We start from the raw sequence: 9,234 nt of genomic DNA on the forward strand, positions 1-9,234 counted from the left end.
TTAAAAAAATCGTAAAAATCTATGGAAATGAAAGTTAAGGAGTAATGGGGGAGTAATAGGGATTTTAAAGGAAAATAAAAGAGAAAAAATAAAAAAGAAAAAAAAAGAGAAAAAAGTAAAATTATATCTAGGAGTTTCTCTGGAGCTGTTGCGGTCAGTGTGGGTTTGGTTGTTTCAGATAGCTCCTCATTCCAGCTTACACTTCTCGATGTCTACAGGCCTTTTCCGGTGTATTCAGTGTTTTCTAGAGGGATTTTAATCTGTTGCACCAGTGCCTTCTGAAGCGGTTCCCTTTGTTTATTTGGCTTCTGTTTGCCGGTCTCTTCAGAGCCTCATTTCTGCCCTGACACAGGCGGGCGGAGGTGGACTCTTTTTCAGGTAGCTAGTTCCGTCGCTCTGCGGGGAGGGGCTGGCGCCGCGGGGACAGGCTGTTGCTGCCGGGAGGGGCTGATGCTGCTTTCTCCGTCTGCGCTGCTCAGGCTCCTGGCTGTTCTATATGGAGCGTGCCCTGCGCTGCGCGAGGTTCCAGCCCCCGGGTGTTCCACAAAAACGCTCAACGAAAAGCTGCTCCTGCTCTCTGTGCCTTCCCCGTCAGAGCAGTCCAGGGAGCCAGGGGCTTGGTGGGTGCACTCTCCCCAGGTGTGGTGCACCCACTCCCTTCCACGGACTCAGTCTCAGTTTCCGCTGGCGCCAGTCGGGTGCCTGCGCCTTCTGCCCACCGCATCCCCAGCCCCAGTCCCCGCCCGCGCAGGTCAGGTGCCTGCGCCCTGTGTCTTGCCGCGACCTTCCCCTCCCCCCTGCCTCCTGCCTCCGGCGGGGCTGGGCCGGTCCGCTGCCTGCGAGCTCTTCTCTGGATTTTCTCGGTCTCTGTTCTGCGAATGGCCGGCAGTGTGTTCAGGCCGGTTAATTTACTCTCTCTCTTTTGGTCTCCCACAGTTCAAGTTGGGAACTCACAGAAGCTCCCTCCGATTGTCCTCAGGGCACTCAGGCCCGGACCCTACCCCAAGCAATGACGCCTAAGACTTCCCGGGACGGATCTCCGTCCTTAGGTCTTTTGTCTCACTTTTTATCTTTTACATTTTGTCCTACCTCCTTTCGAAGACAATGGGCTGCTTTTCTGGGTGCCTGATGACCTCAGCTAGCAATCAGAAGTTGTTTTGTGAAGTTTGCTGTGCGTTCAGTAATTCTTTCGATGAATTTGTAGGAGAGAAAGTGGTCTCCAGAGAAAACTCAATGTTTTTAATCATGCAAAGATGCACACTGATTCTCCTATGGGATATAGATAAATTTCCATAAATAATATACATGAAAATCTGCATTCCACCCTTAATATACAGAACAGAGAAAATTCTATATGTGAAATATGTAAAAGCCCATATCCTCAAATATCATAAGTAGAAAATTCCATATTTCTTAGACATGAAAATCTTCACCTAAATTTCTCTGGATGATAGAGAAAATCTCATTTCATATAAACATATTATAAAAATTTGAACCCAGGTTTTCATATATAACATTAGTAAAATTCATATTTAACACTGAAAAATATGCACTCAGATTCTCTTACATTACATTTAGAAAATTCCATGTTTCATATGAATGAATATCTGCACACATATATTGCATATATGTGCAGTATTGCAATTTCCCAATGTCATGTATGAGAATTTCGGTGCAGATTTTTACATGTATGAAAATATGCATCAGGACAGAGTGAACTCTGTTCGTTTCTAAGACAAATCAATCAATATCATGGTAATCCAAGTCTATGCCCTGGCCAGTAATGCTGAAGAAGTGGAAGCTGAGTGATTCTTTGAAAGCCTACAAGACCTTCTGAAACTAACACCTCCAAAAGATGTCCTTTTCATTATAGGGCACTGGAATGCAAAAGTAGGAAGTCAAAAAAACACCTGGAGTAATAGGTAAATTTGGCCTTGGAGTACAGAATGAAGCTGGGGAAAGGCTAATATATTTCTGCCAAGAGAATGCAGTGGTCATAGCAAACACTCTCTTTCAACAACACAAGAGAAGACTCTACACATGGACATCTCCAGATGGACAACACCAAAATCAGATTGATTATATTCTTTACAGCCAAAGATGGAGAAGTTCTATACAATCAGCCAAAAAAGACCAGGAGCTGACTGTGGCTCAGATCATGAACTCCTTATTGCCAAATTCACACTTTAATAGAAGGAAGAGGGGGAAACTACTAGACCATTCAGGTATGACCTATGTCAATCCCTTATGACTCTACAGTGGCAGGGAGAAATAGATTTAAGATAGATTTGTATTTAAGAATAGATCTGATAGACAGGGTGCCTGATGAATTATGGTCAGAGGTTTGTGACATTGTACAGGAGACAAGAATCAAGACCACCCCAAGAAAAAGAATTGCAAGAAAGCAAAGTGCCTGTCTGAGGAGGCTTTATAAAAAGGTGTGAAAAGAAGAGAAGTGAAAAGCAATGTAGAAAAGGAAATATATACCCATTTGAATGCAGACTTCCAAAGAATACAAGGAGAGGGGAAAAAAAAAAAAAAAAAGCCCTCCTCAGTGACCAATGCAAAGAAATAGAAGAAAACAATAGAATGGTAAAGACTAGAGATCTCCTCGAGAAAATTAGAGATAACAAGGGAACATTTAATGCAAAGATGGGCTCAGGAAAGGATAGAAATCGTATGGACCTAAAAGAAGCAGAAGCTATTAAGAAGAGGTGGCAAGAGTACATAGAAGAACTATACAAAAAATATCTTCACGACCAAGATAATCCGGATGGAGTGATCACTCAAACTCATCTAGTGCCAAATATCCTGGAGAGTGAAGTCAAGTGGGCCTTAGGAATAATCACTACAAACAAAGCTAGTGGAGGGATGGAATTCCAGTTGAGCTATTTCATTTTTTTTTTCATTTATTTTTATTAGTTGGAGGCGAATTACAATATTGTAGTGGTTTTTGCCATACATTGACATGAATCAGCCATGGATTTACATGTGTTAAGATGGCGGAGGAATAGGATGGGGAGACCACTTTCTCTCCTACAAATTCATCGAAAGAACAATTGAACGCTGAGCAAACTTCACAAAACAACTTCTGGCCACTAGCAGAAGACATCAGGCGCCCAGAAAATCAGCCCATCATCTTCAAAAGGAGGTAGAAGAAAATATAAAAGATAAAAAGAGAGATAAAAGAGCAAGGGACGGAGACCCATCCCAGGAAGGGAGTTGTAATAGAGGAAGTTTCCAAACACCAGGAAACCCTCTCACTGGTGGGTCTGGGGGAAGTTTTTGAATCTCGGAGGGCAACATAACTGGGAGGAAAAATGAATAAAACCCACAGATTACATGGCTAAAAGCAACTCCCAGCAGAAAAGTACCCCAGACACCCGCATCCACCACCAGCAAGTGGGGGCAGAACAGAGAGAAGCGGGCAGCATTACTTCCGGTAAGGACCAGGCCCAAATGACCTGAGGGCAATTGGAGGGAGCTAACATGAGACAACAGCTTAAACTGTGGGGTAGCAAGAGAGAGAGAATTAACCGACCCGAACACACTGCAGGCCATTTGCAGAACAAAGGGACTAAGCAATTCCAGAGAAGAGCTAGCCAGCAGCAGACCAGCCCGTCCCCCACCAGAGGCAGGAGGCAGGGGGGAGGAGAAAGGGGCAAACTCAGCCCCAGAGATGGCACCCGTTACCAAACTGCAAACAGGCCTCCAGTTTCTAACGAAAGACTTCCTGAGATTCTGGATGGTTGACATCCGCCGGGAGAGTTGTGGCCAGAGGCCAGTTCCAGAGACCAGACACAAGGTGCCTGCACCCGACTGGCATGGGCAGAAACAGGCTGAGACCACGGAGGGGATAAGGCACACCACACCCAGGGAGAGTGTGCCCATCAAGCTCATGACTGCCTGAGCTGCTCGGGCCGGGGAAGGCACAAAATGCAAGCCCAACCGAGTCCGTGTTTTTACAGAATACCCCATAAATTGGAACTGCAATGCAACGCAGGGCCCACTCCATATAGAGCATCCGGGAGCCTGAGCAGTGTAGACGGGGAAAGCACACACCCGTGAGCAGGGGCAAATCCAATGTGGCCAGAACACTGTGGGTCCTCCCACACAGGCCAGTGACATTTGTTTACAGTGCTCTTCCCTCCCGCAGCACAACTGAACCAGTGAACCTAAACAAGAGATTGACTCCGCCTGCCTGGATCAGGGCGGAAATTAGACAATCAAGAGACTGCCAAACAGAAACCAAAATAAACAAAGGGAACCACTTCAGAAGTGACCAGTGCAACAGATTAAAATCCCTGTAGGTAAGACCAACTACACCGGAAGGGGCCTATAGATATCCAGAAGTGTAAGCTGGAACGAGGAGCTATCTGAAACTGAACTGAACCCACACTGACCACAACTGCTCCAGAAAAATTCCTAGATATATTTTTACTTTATTTTTCTTAATTAAAAAAAATTTTTTTCTTCTTTACTTTTCTAATTTTTCTCCTTTATTTTGTTTTAAAATTCCCTATTATTCCTCCGTTACTCCTTAACTTTAATTTTCATATATTTTTACTATTTTTTTAATTAGGAAATTTTTTTCCTTGTTTTATTGCTTTTCTCTTATTTTCTTTTAAAGTCCTCTATTACTCCTCTATTACTCCTTAATTTTCATTTTTATTTCACTATAACCTTGAAAAAAAAAGGAAAAGCCTTATTTTTAAACTGAGCTTCATATATATTTTAAAATTTTTGTGTGTTTTTGTTTTTGTTTTTAATATTGTATTTTTAAGAGTCTAACCTCTACTCTAGATTTTTGATCTTTGTTTATCAGTATTTGATATCAATTTTTGACATTTAAGAATCCAATATTCAGTACCCATTTTTACTCAGGAGTGTGTTGATTACTCTCTCCCACTTTTGACTCTCCATTTTCTACCTCAGATCACCTCTATTTCCTCCCTCCCCCTTCTCTTCCCAATCCAATTCTGTGAATCTCTGTGGGTGTCTGGGCTACAGAGAACACTTCAGGAACAGAGAGCTGTGTAGATCTGTCTCTCTCCTCTTGAGTCCCCCTTTTCTCCTCCTGCTCATCTCTATCTCCCTCCTCCCTCTCCTCTTCTTCATGTAACTCTGTAAACGTCTCTGGCTGTCCCTCATGGTGGAGAATCTTTTCACCATTAACCTAGAAGTCTTACTATCAGTGCTGTATAGTTGGAGAAGTCTTGAGACTACTTGAAGAATAAGACTGAAATCCAGAGGCAGAAGACTTAAGCCCAAAACCCGAGAACACCAGAAAACTCCTGACTACAGGAAACATTAAGTAATAAGAGACTATCCAAAAACCTCCATACCTACACTGAAACCAACCACCACCCAAGAGCCAGTAAGTCCCAGAGCAAGACATACCATGCAAATTCTCCAGCAATGCAGGAACATAGCCCTGAGCGTCAACATACAGGCTGCCCAAAGTCACACCTATCACATAGACCCATCTCAAAACTCATTACTGGACACTCCATTGCACTCCAGAGGGAAGAAATCCAGTTCCATGAACCAGAACACCGACACAAGCTTCCCTAACCAGGGAACCTTGGCACACCAATCGTCCAACCCCACCCACTGGGTGAAACCTCCACAATAAAAAGGAACCACAGACCACCAGAATACAGAAAGCCCACTCCAGACACAGCAATCTAAACAAGATGAAAACGCAGAGAAATACCCAATAGGTAAAAGAACATGAAAAATGCCCACCAAGCCAAACAAAAGAGGAGGAGATAGGGAATCTACCTGAAAAAGAATTTAGAATAATGATAATAAAAATGATCCAAAATCTTGAAAACAAAATGGAGCTACAGATAAATAGCCTGAAGACAAAGATTTAGAAGTGCAAGAAATTTCTCTGGATGATATAGAAAATCTCTTTTCATATAAATATATAATAAAAATTTGAACCCAGGGTTTTGTATATAACATTAATAAAATTCATATTTAACACTGAAAAATATGCACCCAGATTCTCTTACTTTACAGTTAGAAAATTCCATGTTTCATATGAATGAATATCTGTACACATATATCTCATTTATGTTCAGTATTGAATTTTCCCAATGTCAGGTATGAGAATTTGGGTGCAGATTTTTACATGCATGAAAATATGCATCCAGATATTCACATATTATAGAGGCATTTCTATATTATGTGTATATTATAATATATTCTATAATATTAATATTAGTAATATGTAATATTTTGTCTTAATTTCATATATGACAGAAAAGTTTCCATTTTTCATATCCAGAGTCTAGATATTCCTGTGTCACAGAGATACTTTGATATTTCATTTATGTGAAAGCCTTACCCAGGCTTACGTATTTGACAGAGAAAATTCCACATTTCATGTCTGAATATAAATCTGCATTCAGATTACTGTGTGTGACATTGAGAAAATTCCAAATGAATTCTTTTTAATGGCTGAGTAATATTCCATGGTGTATATGTACCACAGCTTCCTTATCCATTCATCTGCTGATAGGCATCTAGGTTGCTTCCATGTCCTGGCTATTATAAACAGTGCTGCGATGAACATTGGGGTGCACGTGTCTCTTTCTTTAAAAAATCTGTATGCAGATTCTCTTATGTGTCAGAAGGAAAATTCCATATATCATATGTGTGAAAATTTGCACCCAAATTCTGATATATGTCTCAAGGGAAATTCAATGTTTCATATACATGATTACCTGCACACAGAATCTCATATAAGACAGAGACAAAATATCACATTTTACATCTATGAAAACCTGTGCCCAGATTCCCATGTATGATGTAAGTATGTCCATATTGTATATATTTAAAAGTCTGAGTCATGTTTCTCATGTGTGACAGAGGAAATTCTCAATTCAATATATACTGTCATCCGAACCCAGGTTCTGATAGGTGACATAAAATTCCACATTACGTATACATGAAACTTTCATCACATTCTTTCATATGACTTAGAGAAAAATCTCTGTTTCACGTATAGGAAAATCAGTACCCAGATCTTTGTATGTGACAGACAATATTTCAAATTCATGTATATGAAAATTCTCATTCAGATTATGTGTGTAAGATAGTGAAAATCCATATTTCACATATGTAAAATTCTCTACTCAGGTTTTCATATGTGAACTCAAGTATATTCCATATAAAAGTAATTAAAATGGTATAGCCAGATTCTCATGTATGGGATAGGCAATTCATTGTTTCAAGTATATGAAAACTTATACCTAGATTCACATATACTAAACATAGAAAATTCTTTACATTATAGGTATTATAATCTTCACCCAGATTCTGTGCTGAGGTTTTCACAAGTGACACAAAGAATCTTCTATTTGATATCCTCTATTTGAGAGTCTGCACCCAGATTTGCATATGTAAGCAAGATTCTATTATGTGACATATAGGAAATTCCACATTTCATACATATAATCAGCACTTCGATTTTCACATTTGGCATATATAAATTTTCATATTTCTTAACGTTCAGTTCAGTTCAGTTGCTGAATCCTGTCTGACTGTGCGACCCCATGAACCGCAGCATGCCAGGCCTCTCTGTCCATCACCAACTCCCGGAGTCCATCCAAACCCACTTCCATTGTGTCGGTGATGCCATCCAACCATCTCATTCCCCTGTCATCCATTTCTCCTCCTACCTTCAATCTTTCCCAGCATCAGGGTCTTTTCAAATGAGTCAGCTCTCCTCATCAGGTGGCCAAAGTACTGGAGTTTCAGCCTCAACAATCAGTCCCTCCAGTGAAAACCCAGGACTGGTCTCCTTTAGGATGGACTGGCTGGATCTCCTTGTAGCCCAAGTGACTCTCAAGGGTCTTCTTCAACACCACAGTTCAAAGCCATCAATTCTTTGGTACTCAGCTATATATATATCTGCATGCAAATTTCATATATGGCATAGAGAATATCTCATATAACCTACACATAAAAATTTAGGTCAAATTCTCATATGGGACATAGATAATATTCCTTCGGTTATATATGTGAAATATGCACCCTGGTTTTCATATTCCATCTCATATATACATATACACACACACACACACACACACACATATATATATATATATAATCTTCATCCAGATCCCATATGTGGCATACAATGTTCCATATTTCATATAAATATAATGTATGCAGAAATACTCATATTGCAAATGCAGGCAAGTATATATTTCACACAAATGAAAATCTGCCATCATATTACCATATATAACTTAGAGGCGTTTTCCTATTTCATATATGAAAAGACACACTAGGTGCCTCTCATAGGTGAAATAAGGAAAATTCCCTATTTTGTATGTATGAAAATATGCCCCTAGTTTCTCACATTGACAGGAGGAAAATCTATAATATTAAAATTTACATCCAGAGTCTCAATTGCTAAAGTGGTAAAATTCCATATTTCATATACCTTAATGTCTGCTGTAGATTATTTTATATGACACAGAAGAAATTCCATATTTTTATATAGGATAATTTGCACAATGATACTCATATTTGATTTAGGGAGAATTTGATATTTCATATATGTGAAAATCAGTGCCCAGATTTTCATATGCTACCTAGAGTAAAGGGAATATTTCAAATATTTGAAAAACTCTGTCATATTCTTGTATGTGAGACACGAAAACTCCAAATGTTAAGTAAGAAATTTGTGCATAAAGATTGTCAAATGTAAGACTGTGAAAATTACATCTTTTCACTTAAATAAAAATCTACATATGTATTTGCATATGTAACAGAGAAGACCTCATATATCATATATTAAAATCTATACTAAAGTTGTCATAAATGTCATAGAGAAAAATCCATACATTATTATGTGATTATCAGTGGCCCATATTATGTTTGTGACATAGAGAAAATTCCATATGACTTGCATGTAAAAATCTGTGTTCAGATTTCCATTTGTGACGTGGAGGAAATTCTCTATTTCATAAGCATTAACATGTAGACTGATTCTATATATGCCGTCAGGAAAACTAATACCAACCTAGACACTATATTTAAAAGCAGACACTCCTTTGCCAACAAAGGTCTGGATAGTCAAGGCTAATGGTTTTTCCAGTAGTTATGTATGGATGTGAGAGTTGACAACTGTCGACTCTAAAGTAAGCTGTAAAGAAAGCTGAGCACTGAAGAATTGATGCTTTTGAACTGTGGTGTTGGAGAAGACTCTTGTGA

The sequence above is a fragment of the Dama dama genome, unplaced genomic scaffold (assembly GCF_033118175.1).
Source record: "Dama dama isolate Ldn47 unplaced genomic scaffold, ASM3311817v1 ptg000209l, whole genome shotgun sequence".
Taxonomy (NCBI): Eukaryota; Metazoa; Chordata; class Mammalia; order Artiodactyla; family Cervidae; genus Dama; species Dama dama.